Raw genomic sequence first — 13814 nt, 5'->3', positions numbered from 1 at the left:
GACAGAAGTAACAAGCTCTGCTTGCAGGTGACACATGTTTATCGTCAATCATCAAAGGGGTTGCGTGCAGAATATGGCAGATGGCCCCTTATTCACATGTTTGTCCAGAGCCACAACATTTGCAAACAGCCAGAAGAAAGGTCGGTTCTCACCAGCCTTAAGTTGCGCTTCATTTACCAAATGCTGATATTCAAAAAATAGACAAACAGTGCCTTAAAAAAAGACATTTGTGATATGGATTCACCAGAGCAAGGTCATTGCAAGTACTTCCCACGATAACAAAATTAAAATTCCACAACTCTGCAATCTTCCCCTTCACATTATTATTGTCACACTCCCTTGTACTCCTATGCCCAGCTCCCTGCTGTTGTTTTTGTTGAGGGTCCTGGAGCCTCTGCTAAAAAGGCCTATGGATAAATAAGTGTAATGGGTGTCTAATCAATGTTTTTTTCTATTTCCCGGTTGCAACTAATTATCTCTGTGTTTCTAAAATCAATGCCTTTCCTGTAATCTATTATTCAAAAGGATGCCATATGTCCTCTTTCATGCTGTTGTTTCGGTTGAGGCTCCAGGACCCTCTTATAAAAAGGCCTAAGGATAAATAAGTGTACTGGGTGTCTAATCAATGTTTTTTTCTATTTCCCGGTTGCAACTAATTATCTCTGGCCTAGATTTAGAGTTTGGCGTTAGCCGTCAAAACCAGCGTTAGAGGCTCCTAACGCTTGTTTTTTACGGACTCCGGTATTTAGAGTTCAGTTACCGACACTCAAAAATCACCCAACGCTCAAATCTCTACCGACAGCTCAAACCCAGTAGTTAACATATACCGACAAAATAAACATCCACGAATCACAAAACAAATATTACACAAAGTATACTTACACTCATACAAACACTACACTATATTTTTTTCAGATTTAATAATTTTTCATCAAAATACAAAGGATCAAAGTTGCGAGATCTCGGGTGTTAGAAAAAAAACAACACAAATCTATTTTCCCATTGACTTACATTGACACACGGGAAAAGACCCTCATATAGCTACATCTAACTAATAAGATTATCACAAACATACACTCATCGATGCATACAAACAATATACACCACATGACATACACAAAAAAGTTATTTATTACAAAATGAACACGATTTAGTTACTTTTTTACACAAGCTCATGACGTCACTCACTTTACAAGGAAAACCAGTCTTTGAAAAAAAAATTACCAAAATTTAGAGCCTCCATTGACTTCTATGGGGAAGACGTGCTCGTGCACGCGAAAGACAGATTTCCCTAACGCACGCAAATAGCGTAGACCTGAAAACTCCAAATACCAGCGCTAGAAATAGGAAAAAAATACATGCTTTTCTGCGTTAGACCCAGCTATGATAAATAGATCAAGAAATGACTATTTCCCTATGGTGGACTTATGGATTGTACTTATTGAATATTCACAACAGCATTAAATTGTTTCATACTTTTATATTACATCAACTACAAATCAACATCACTAGTAACAAACATTTTAAACCAAAAAATCACATTTAAACGGACACAAAAATAATTTTAAAATTTCAGGATTCACAAACAGTACACAATGGGAAACACCTCTCGTTTACCTTTATTATTGCATTTCATTTATTCAACTCATATGCTTGCAGCAACTGCATATCTACATAGGCTTAACACATGATCAGTCATTGATGCACATACATAACTTTTAGCATTCACTCATACATGTGCATTCAAATGATGGGGGAAAAACACATTACATTCTCTCTAGGAATCACAAAACAGAACATATGGATTTTACTGTACTTTTAACATCATGATTCCATCACAATAAACCATTAGGAATTACGTAAAAGAAGAACATCATTACACCAGATTACAGATGTCACTTTATGGGAAGGAACAACAATGCCAGACTGCTATATAGAAGTCAGCATATGTGGGACACAATCACAATATATACGTAGATCTACATAACACGCATCACCCATCACGCAACCACAAAGCACACATTTAGATTTTATTCAGCACACAATAACAATGTAGCACAATACAACAACACAATGAGGATTTCAGAACTACATAGGCAGGTTAATAATATCATGACGTCATTAGAAGATTCAACCATACACATTACAGATTCACGACTGTACCGCCCCTTTCTGAACTTTAACACTCAATACTACAATACAACATATACGTAAATAACAGTTTGGAACAGCATTATTAGGGAGATTTGAATGGGACAATTAATAAATATTGTCAGATCGCAAATCACTTATATATATAATACTACAGATGACAGCCGGAAGTTATTCAGTATTATTGAGATTTGAATGGGACGCATATAATATTGACAGCTCGGCAATCACTTATATATACAATACTACAGATGACAGCCGGAAGTTATTCAGTATTATTGAGATTTGAATGGGACGCATACAATATTGACATCTCGGCAATCACTTATATATACAATACTACAGATGACAGCCGGAAGTTCTTCAGTATTAGTGCCATTTTAATGGGACGCATACAATATTGACAGCTCGGCAATCACTTATATATACAATACTACAGATGGCAGACGGGAAGTTCTTCAGTATTAGTGCGATTTTAATGGGACGCATACAATATTTACAGCTCGGCAATCACTTATATATACAATACTACAGATGACAGCCGGAAGTTATTCAGTATTATTGAGATTTGAATGGGACGCATACAAAATTGACAGCTCGGAAATCACTTATATATACAATACTACAGATGGCAGACGGGAAGTTCTGAATTATTATTGCGATTTGAAAGGGACGCATACAATATTGACAGCTCGGCAATCACTTATATATACAATACTACAGATGGCAGATGTTACTTTATCGTTTACAAACAATGTTGCAGCAACATTGATCGATCACATTTGATGCACATTATACACAACTATGCACTTTCATTCATGTTAGCCTGGACGTGTGCTTGTTACTATAAGATCGCGTTTAAGAAATATTAATTACGCATATGATCAAACATTACAAACATGCACTGTATGTGTGATATTGTACACTTTCACATTGAGATTCATTGTGGGAAAATAACATTTCAGCAAACAACAAAAAAACGCCCACTGTGAAAGCATTCGCGCCGCTCACATACAAACAAGTGAATACAATTAGCAATCATTACAAACTCACTACCATTGGACTAATTGTACTATAAATGCCCCAAACAACATGGCCAATGCATCACTTGTGATCCACATCAGATCAAGTGCATACCTTGTTACGCTGTTTTGAAAGATGGATGACGATGACATGGTAGACACTGCTGGTGCTGCTATTGGCGAACTAGCTGTTGATCGAATCAGGCAGCCTCGGCGGCTCAGACTGAGACGAAGGGCTCGTCTGGTTCGAGGTCCTCTTGTCTACAGGGTGAGACCCACCTTGGAAAACATGAGCGACTTTGAGGTTTATGATAAGTATCGGCTCAATCGCGAACAGCTCATTGGCCTTTACGATCTTCTTAAACCTCATTTGGAGCCACGTATAAGAATAAGGACTGCTGTTCCCGCCATGAGTAAGATGCTAAGTTGTCTATACGTCCTGGCCTCCGGGAGTTTTCAATCCGGAGAAATGTACATGCATGGCCTGGCTCAAGGTACATTCTCTGTGCTGTTTGATAACTTTCTGGATGCCATGGTACGTATCAGTAAGCAATACATAGGATTCCCACAGAATGATGGTGATTGGAGGCGCCTGAAGCGGGAATTCTTTGATATTGCTCAATTGCCCAATGTCTTGGGAGCCATAGATTGTACCCACATTGCGCTGCGTGCTCCAATTGATGACTTGCCCTTCAGAAATCGCAAACATTTTCATAGCCTCAACGTGCAGTATGTTTGTGACGCACAGATGAAGATTATGCATGTGTGTGCGAATTTTGGAGGATCTTGTCATGATGCCCGCATACTCGCTCAGTCGTCCCTGTGGAGACCGTTTGAGGAAAGACAAATGCCCCCTGGTTATCTCGTTGGTGAGTATTTGTGCATAACATGGTTAATTAGTTTGACAATTGCCACTGTAGTTTTAAAATGTTAGCGTAATGTTCAGCTATAGGATGCAATTTAACCATTTATTTTTATTTCCGCAAATGTCTAGTTTTAGTTCAATGCAGATATGTAGCATGTCTTACCTTAAATGCTCGGATAGAGAATGCAATGTAACCATTTATTTGCCATTTTACACAAGGTCTGGTTTAGGAGAAATACGCATATGTAGCATGTCTTAGCTGAAATGGGAAGATATTAGCTAATGCAATTTAACCATGTCATTGTCTCTTTCCGCTAATGTCTAGTTTTAGTTCAATGCAGATATGTAGCATGTCTTACCTTAAATGCTCAAATAGAGAATGCAATGTAACCATTTAGTTTTTATTTTACACAAGGTTTGGTTTAGGAGAAATATGCATATGTAGCATGTCTTAGCTGAAATGGGAAGATATTAGCTAATGCAATTTAACCATGTCATTGTCTCTCTCCGCTAATGTCTAGTTTTAGTTCAATGCAGATATGTAGCATGTCTTACCTTAAATGCTCAGAGAATGCAATGTAACCATTTAGTTTTTATTTTACACAAGGTTTGGTTTAGGAGAAATACGCATATGTAGCATGTCTTAGCTGAAATGGGAAGATATTAGCTAATGCAATTTAACCATGTCATTGTCTCTTTCCGCTAATGTCTAGTTTTACTTCAATGCAGATATGTAGCATGTCTTACCTTAAATGCTCAGATAGAGAATGCAATGTAACCATTTAGTTGGCATTTTACACAAGGTTTGGTTTAGGAGAAATACGCATATGTAGCATGTCTTAGCTGAAATGGGAAGATATTAGCTAATGCAATTTAACCATGTCATTGTCTCTTTCCGCTAATGTCTAGTTTTAGTTCAATGCAGATATGTAGCATGTCTTACCTTAAATGCTCAGAGAATGCAATGTAACCATTTAGTTTTTATTTTACACAAGGTTTGGTTTAGGAGAAATACGTATATGTAGCATGTCTTGGCTGAAATGGAAAGATAGATAATAATATTGAACTAGATTATTCTTGTAAAAATAAAACATTTGTTAGTGGATTATCGTGTAAACAAACTTTTTTTGGACTCAAAATACTATTTTGAGGATTCAGTTTGAATTATGTTCTGTTCATCTTTTATAGGTGATTCTGGGTACATGAGCCGGCCTTGGCTTATTACCCCCTTGCGTAGCCCGACTGATGTGTCTGAGGAGCGCTACAATAGGGCTCATAAGAGAACCAGGGCGGTGGTTGAACGAATGTTCGGGCTCCTGAAGATGAGGTTCAGGTGCCTGGACAGGTTGGGAGGAGCCTTCCAGTACAACCCAAAGAAGGTGGCTAAGATCGTTATAGCCTGTAGTGTCCTGCATAATATTGCACAGCGGGCTGGGATGCTGCAGGGCGTCCAGGCGCACCGAAACCTCCTCAGAGATGAGGAGGATGATCCTGTTCTAGAGGGGCCATTCCGGGACGAGGGGCTCAATGTCAGAGCAGACATCATCAACCGCCACTTTAGACGGTAAATAATAGAAGTTAGATTGGAGTATTGTCAATAGATGTGAACTCTAGGGAAATGACAAGTAGAGAATTGTGCAAACATGTTAGGATTGTTCATCAAATGCTAAAAATGTGTTTCATGTATTAATATAGGTGATGCTCTGGTCATTGGGTCCTGTAGCAAGTCTTTGCCACCTGGTTTTTAAAGAGGACATCAGCTGGTAAGTATAGATGTATGGATTGTTGCTGGCATGAATTGTACACAAATACATCATATGGCATACATTTTCGAAAATAGTATTTAGTTTACACATTACTTAAAATGTAAATACTCAGCAAGGGATGCTCTAGCATAACTATCCTCTAGCATGACTATGGTTCAATGTCACACATTAGAGGTTAGTTCTGCTCAATATGACTCATCTTCACACTTCATAGAACATAACACAAGATGCTACACACGCTTAGTAAGCTAGTGACAGAAATTGATTCAGAAATGGGGGGTGGGAGAGGGGTACAGAACTGATTCACACACTTGTATTAGTAATTTAAAAAAAAATAAATTATGCCATTAGGGAGATGACTTCATGTAAAGACTGAAAGGGGAAGAATTCGAAGAATGACAGTGAAGAATTCCCAGACTGACAGTGGAAAAGACAAGATTGAAATTGAAGAATACCAATGGGATCATGTCTGGCATTATCTTTCAAATCTGCTGACCTTGAAAACCATACAAAGACATGTTCACATGGTAAGTGCCAACTATTTGATAGAATAAGGCTGTGGAGGCATCCTATTGGAGACACTTAGATGATTTTCTAATTTTTAGATTGGTATTTCAGTCCTCTATTTATGAAATGATGAATAAGACACCTATTGAAGATCAACTGTTGACCCCTGAATTGACTTTCAAAGACCATGCATTATCCAGGTTGGTTTACCAATGCATGCTAGTTAAGAATCACAGGAAGAATGTCGAATATTAGTAGCTTACATACATTAGTTATACTTAGTTCATAATTAGATATTTAGGTATCACAATCAGACACTTAGATGATTTTCTAATTTCTAGATTGGTATTTCAGTCCTCTATTTATGAAATGATGAATAAGACACCTATTGAAGATCAACTGTTTACCCCTGAATTGACTTTCAAAGACCATGCATTATCCAGGTTGGTTTACCAATGCATGCTAGTTAAGAATCACAGGAAGAATGTCGAATATTAGTAGCTTACATACATTAGTCATACTTAGTTCATAATTAGATATTTAGGTTTCACAATCAGACACTTAGATGATTTTCTAATTTCTAGATTTGTATTTCAGTCCTCTATTTATGAAATGATGAATAAGACACCTATTGAAGATCAACTGTTTACCCCTGAATTGACTTTCAAAGACCATGCATTATCCAGGTTGGTTTACCAATGCATGCTAGTTAAGAATCACAGGAAGAATGTCGAATATTAGTAGCTTACATACATTAGTTATACTTAGTTCATAATTAGATATTTAGGTATCACAATCAGACACATAGATGATTTTCTAATTTCTAGATTGGTATTTCAGTCCTCTATTTATGAAATGATGAATAAGACACCTATTGAAGATCAACTGTTTACCCCTGAATTGACTTTCAAAGACCATGCATTATCCAGGTTTGTTTACCAATGCATGCTAGTTAAGAATCACAGGAAGAATGTTGAATATTAGTAGCTTACATACATTAGTCATACTTAGTTCATAATTAGATATTTAGGTATCACAATCAGACAAAGGAATACATATTATAGTTGATATAGAGGTATTTGAATGGACATGAAATATTACATTTATGTTCAGCATACATATATATTTATTATTGAAATGTGATATACATTATTATGTATAATTAGAAATTCTGATATTTTAATTTTTTTATTATTACACAATATAATGGTGTATGTTTGTTTTATAAATTTTTAAATTTTAATCAGAAATATCTTGATAAAATTATGCACAAAGTTAGAGCATAGACACAAGATGATTGTAAATGTATTTTATGAATATTTTATGAAGTGTGTATTAACTTTGTCAAATTTTGTTTTTTAATTTCAGATTGTCATCTGATGACTTCCAGGAATATTTTTTTGTTTTTGGTTTTGTTTAAAAAACATTTTATTTTTAAATGGTAATAATCAACATTTTATTATTAAATACCCTCTTTTGAACAGATTATAATAAATATCCATATAATCTGTCAATAAAAAACAATTTGACTCCCATGACTGGTAGTTGTCTATTTGACAAGCACATGCATAAGATCAAATTATGCATTAATTTTTGAAAATCCACTGATTCAGATAATATTAAATTAAACTATCTTTTTTAAATTAATTGGGGAGTGAGATCCATCGATGCTTTTCTTGTGAAAATCTTAGATGTTAAAATAATTTCGGATATGTATTCAGAATTTGACCTAAATTTATTTTTTTCACTTTTAAGAAGGGGAAGTGGTTCACTTACATTAAAGTGACAGTGTTGTTGAATGTAAAATTAATTTTATAAGATCTTGTATCTCAAAACATTATTTTATAAAATGTATAAATTGTTAAATTTATAAATGTTAGGTCATTTAACTTCATATTTTGCACAAGCTAGTTATTGGATGCCATGTTAATAGTTTTTATTTTCTAGTGGAGTCATTTAAAGGGACATTTAACTATAGTTATTAATATTATGTAGTTTTTAAAATCTTACCTCTTGGGTTAGACATCACATATCTATATATAATTTTCATTCCCCTTTAGTTTCTTTCGACAATGTTAAATCAGCATTCCGAATGTTTTTGTCCTTAAAGGGACATTCACAAAATATATTGTGTATTGATTTTTTAAAAATCATAAAATAATTTAAACATATTTAGAAAGTACTATAGAATTACATTCAGTCTTTAAATATACTTCGAAAAATATACATCAATGCACATATCTTATTCAATTACATAAGGCATCTATGTGCAACCAACAATCAGCATCAAAGTAGCCTATGTAGATATGTATTTAATCCAAGAATATATATAATTACAATCTAATGATTGAATACCAAAACATATTAAGTTGTTCAAATATTATAATCTTATCCAAAATGCATAAATAACATATAGATTAATGTCCCTCTAAGCTGAAGACTGCGAAATACATCCATTACAATATATATTTCAGTCAGTGTGTAAAACAATCCAGAAGTTAATCTAAATATGCTTTACTCATGTTATACTAATTTAGCAAAATGAAGGTGCCTAGGTTTCTGATTTTTCAAGCATTATTGTGAAATGTCTCTTTAAAGGGACATGAACTCAAAATATAATTAAAGGGAGACAGTTAAAAAAGTAATGATTTATACATTCAGAATGAGTATTCTATTTTAAGCAACTTTATAAATTGTCTCATATTATCAATGTTCCTCGTGATGTTGCTATCATTACTTTAAAAATAAGGCATTCAATTGATTATTTATTTGCTTCAGTACTCTGGACAGAACTTTTTTTTTTTGGTTGGATTAATTTCTCCAACAATCATCAAGGACAACCCAGGTTTTTTTAAAAAATAGTCCGTAATCTAAAATATCATTATTGATTTGCTAAGAAAGATAACAAGATAATTCTTAACATTTGAGAATCGGATTAAATTATAAAGTTGCTTAACATTAACATTTACATATAGCTTAATGTCCCTCTAAGCTGAAGACTGCGAAATACATCCATTACAATATATATTTCAGTCAGTGTGTAAAACAATCCAGAAGTTAATCTAAATATGCTTTACTCATATGTTATACTAATTTAGCAAAAGGAAGGTGCCTAGGTTTCTGATTTTTCAAGCATTATTGTGAAATGTCTCTTTAAAGGGACATGAACTCAAAATATACTTAAAGGGAGACAGTTAAAAAAGTAATGATTTATACATTCAGAATGAGTATTCTATTTTAAGCAACTTTATAAATTGTCTCATATTATCAATGTTCCTCGTGATGTTGCTATCATTACTTTAAAAATAAGGCATTCAATTGATTATTTATTTGCTTCAGTACTCTGGACAGAACTTTTTTTTTTGGTTGGATTAATTTCTCCAACAATCATCAAGGACAACCCAGGTTTTTTTTAAAAATAGTCCGTAATCTAAAATATCATTATTGATTTGCTAAGAAAGATAACAAGATAATTCTTAACATTTGAGAATCGGATTAAATTATAAAGTTGCTTAACATTTCATGCTCAATCTGAATCACGAACGCAAAAAATTTTTGGACAGTGTCCCTTTAAGAGATTTAAAGAGTGTATTTACTTCTCTTCTTATCTTGACATACTTTGCTTGAAAAGCATATCGAGATAGGCTCAGTAGATGAAGATTGGTGGATGCACAGAGATGCCTTATGTGATTGGCTCAACCATGTGCATTTAAATTTCTTCTGTTGAGGATATCTAAATACAAAGATCAATTGAGTTACATTTTAAAGTCTAAACAATTTTATATCTCTACAGATCATTTGATACAATTGTTTGTTTGTAATGTCTATTTAAAAATAAAGACGCCATTGCACAATAACATATATGAGCAGTTCAGACAAATACAAGCTTGAGGTTTATTTACTAATAACAAACAAACGTGTAGTTTAACATCTATAAACAGATTATCCAAGTTACTGACATTATAACCTGAATTTGAACATTCAGAAATGTTGCGTGGGAAACGGATCTTGAAACACCAGATTTGCATCTTAAAACATTAGAGTCTAATGTCACGCAATAGCACACAATCAATGTGCATTCTAAAATACATTTAATAGAGCAATGTCAATACTTCACAATAAGTCAAAAAATTGATTTTATGAACAATAAAGACATACAATATTAAATGTGTATTTGTATTAAAGAAACAGACTGTTATTAAACCGAAAAATTTATACAACATTTAATAATGTGACAGTATTAGATTTTAAAGTTAATTTAAACATTAAGATTTAATGGATCACGGATATTAAATCTGCGTCACACATATCCGCATGACAGGCCCATGAGTTACAAATAAGTCTACATCAAAAATGAAGTAACAGCACCACCAGGAGGTATGTGTAAGGAAGTTACTAAGATATGAAACATTAAGGAACGGCCAATCAGAGTTCATCACACAAACACAACTTGAGTCAGGATGGTCTCACAGACATTCTAACAATATTTCAAACTTTTATCCAATCAGATGTACAGATAACTTGTCCCATGGTGCATCTCATGTTTACTTCACCATATAAAAGTCCTTTACACGTTGCCATCTTTGTCAGTTCTCTAATGCCTGCAGGCAGTATATATTCTAATTATAATATACCGGGATTTATTATACAACCCAGCAGGCATGTCATCTCCCAGGTTCACCAAGCAGGAGAGCACTGCACTGGTCCACGCCGTCAAGGACTTTTATCCCCAGCTGTTTGGGAACAAGAGGAGGTCGACAGATGCGCCTGTTAAGAAGGCCCTCTGGGAGTCTATCACCAATGTGGTTAAATTGGTGTGTGGCGTCCAGAGGAGCCAGGATCAAATCATGAGGAGATTCGGAGATATGAGGTTGCGCTTGTCAAAAAAAGTCAACCTCATAAGGGACTGGGTACAAGCCCATAAAAGAGGGGGCCAAAGAAAGGCCCCGCGGAAACTATACCTACTCCCTTATGAGGTGACTTTATGCGAGCTCCTCACTCTCCGGGTCCCCAAAAGATTTCGATCCTCGCCATCCTCGGCCTCCTCTTCTTCCCTCCCAGCTGCGGGATCTGAAAGTCCTGACACGGGGGCCAGGGCAGCTGCTTCTCCGTCCGGTGGCCTGGGAGGAGATGAAAGAGAATCTGAACCAGGTAACTATACAACTTCATATAATATCTTAATATTTGATTAGAATTTTAGAAAATGTGTATATAGTCAGATACTAAACCTATACAGATCTCACAACATACACTACATATGATGTTTAGATATCTGATTTTAGATTAGTGACTCATGAAATAGGAATGATGTTTCTTGCGCTCTACAGAATATGCGTCACAGAGCGAAAATGGAATAGCACATACACGTTAACATGGGTTTGCTGTAAGTGGCATTCCTTTATACATGTTGGTCAAATGACGGATGCGTAATTCCGCTTGGAATCATTGCGCAATGATCGCGAAAATGGAATTGCGCATACACGTTAACATGGGTTTGCTGTAAGTGGCATTGCTTTATACATGTTGGTCAAATGACGGATGCGTAATTCCGCTTGGAATCATTGCGCAATGATCGCGAAAATGGAATTGCGCATACACATTAACATGGGTTTGCTGTAAGTGGCATTGCTTTATACATGTTGGTCAAATGACGGATGCGTAATTCCGCTTGGAATCATTGCGCAATGATTGCGAAAATGGAATTGCGCATACACGTTAACATGGGTTTGCTGTAAGTGGCATTGCTTTATACATGTTGGTCAAATGACGGATGCGTAATTCCGCTTGGAATCATTGCGCAATGATCGCGAAAATGGAATTGCGCATACACGTTAACATGGGTTTGCTGTAAGCGGCATTGCTTTATACATGTTGGTCAAAATGAAATGTGAATTATTATATATGTGAAGAATACAGTATTCTTATTTTCAATATTATACATAATAAAAACAAAATAGCAGAATACAAAAAAATAATAACATATGCCCATCAATTGATGAGAATGAAATAACACTAAAAAATAATTAAAGCTACAGTAAACAACACAAATGATTGAAAATAAGAGTACAGGATATATTTATCATGAATTTAATTGAGGAAACAATTAACTCATGGGACTACCAAAAGATTAATAGTTTTTAATTGATTTGCTAATAATGTAAAGATTTTAAACATGGCATGATTTGTATTAATGATATCCAATCCTCATTTAATATATTACAGATCTGGATGTTGGTGCTGGATCCTCAAGCCAGGGCTTGTCACATTATGGTATGTCTCATTTTAATTGACATTTGTCTTAGAAACATGGACAGAACATTACATAATAAATCCACATTGTTCAATATTTATATGTATCTGCAAAATGGATTATTAAAATCTTTACAAATAAGAATAAACAAAAAAAAACATAGGATTACATTGTAAGACTACTCTGAATTTTTTTCAAATTTAAGATATCCCATCTATTCTGGATATCTTAATTTTAATGTAAGATTCTTTGAATGTCCAATTTATATTCTTCCCTTGTGTATTGCTTAATCTTATTTGTATACATTTTGAAAAAATTCACACACTTTTGCATATGATTTGATTTTAAAAATATAGATTCCATTATTGAAATTGATCACATCATTTAAATGACATGCCAACTAAATTTTACATTGAATGATTTTTAAACGTGATTTTATTGTTTTGTTTAAACATTTTATGAGCTACATTGGTTCAGTCTATTGTTTTAGTTCTTCTAAAAACATATTGATTTTGGTTTAGGTTAAACAATGCATTACTGGTATTATCCTGCTTTTTTATGCATAAATTGGCATTGGGTCAAAAGTTAAAATCATGTGTTCAGATAACAGTAGTACATAGTTTCAAAAAGTATACAATTACACTTTTAGAGCTTCATGTCCCTTTAATAGATGAAAATTAAATAATTCCTAGGATATCCTTAAATAACATATTAGATTGGAATTGCATGCTCAATCACATTCATTACATCAACATATGAGGGAGAATTCATTAACACCAACATTGTCAAATCAATATATTTTTATATTAAAGGGACACTGATCTAAAATTATTAATATTGTCATTCAGATAGAGCATGCAATATTAAGCAACATTTAAATATAATACTATAATCATATGTGAAATATTCTATTGCTAAATGTATTTTAAAATGTAGAATGTACGTTTATCTGCAGCTCAATTTTGGTTGACAAACCTGGGTTTTTATTGATGATTGGTGGATACCTTCAACAAACAATATTTATTGAATCCAATATTGCTTATCTGCCTTTAAGATTAAAATGTAGCAACATTAAAATTATAATAGGAGTCAATGTTAAATCATTTGGAACACTTTGAACAGTGAAATCAATGATTGAAAAAAATCATGTCAGTGTCCCTTTAATAAACAATAGATTAATTAATCCTTACATTCTTTGGATTAGACAATATTGATATATAATTCACATATTCACTGTTGGAGTTACTTTATAG

The sequence above is a fragment of the Bombina bombina genome, chromosome 4 (genome assembly GCF_027579735.1).
Source record: "Bombina bombina isolate aBomBom1 chromosome 4, aBomBom1.pri, whole genome shotgun sequence".
Taxonomy (NCBI): Eukaryota; Metazoa; Chordata; class Amphibia; order Anura; family Bombinatoridae; genus Bombina; species Bombina bombina.
This window is presented reverse-complemented; position numbering follows the sequence as displayed.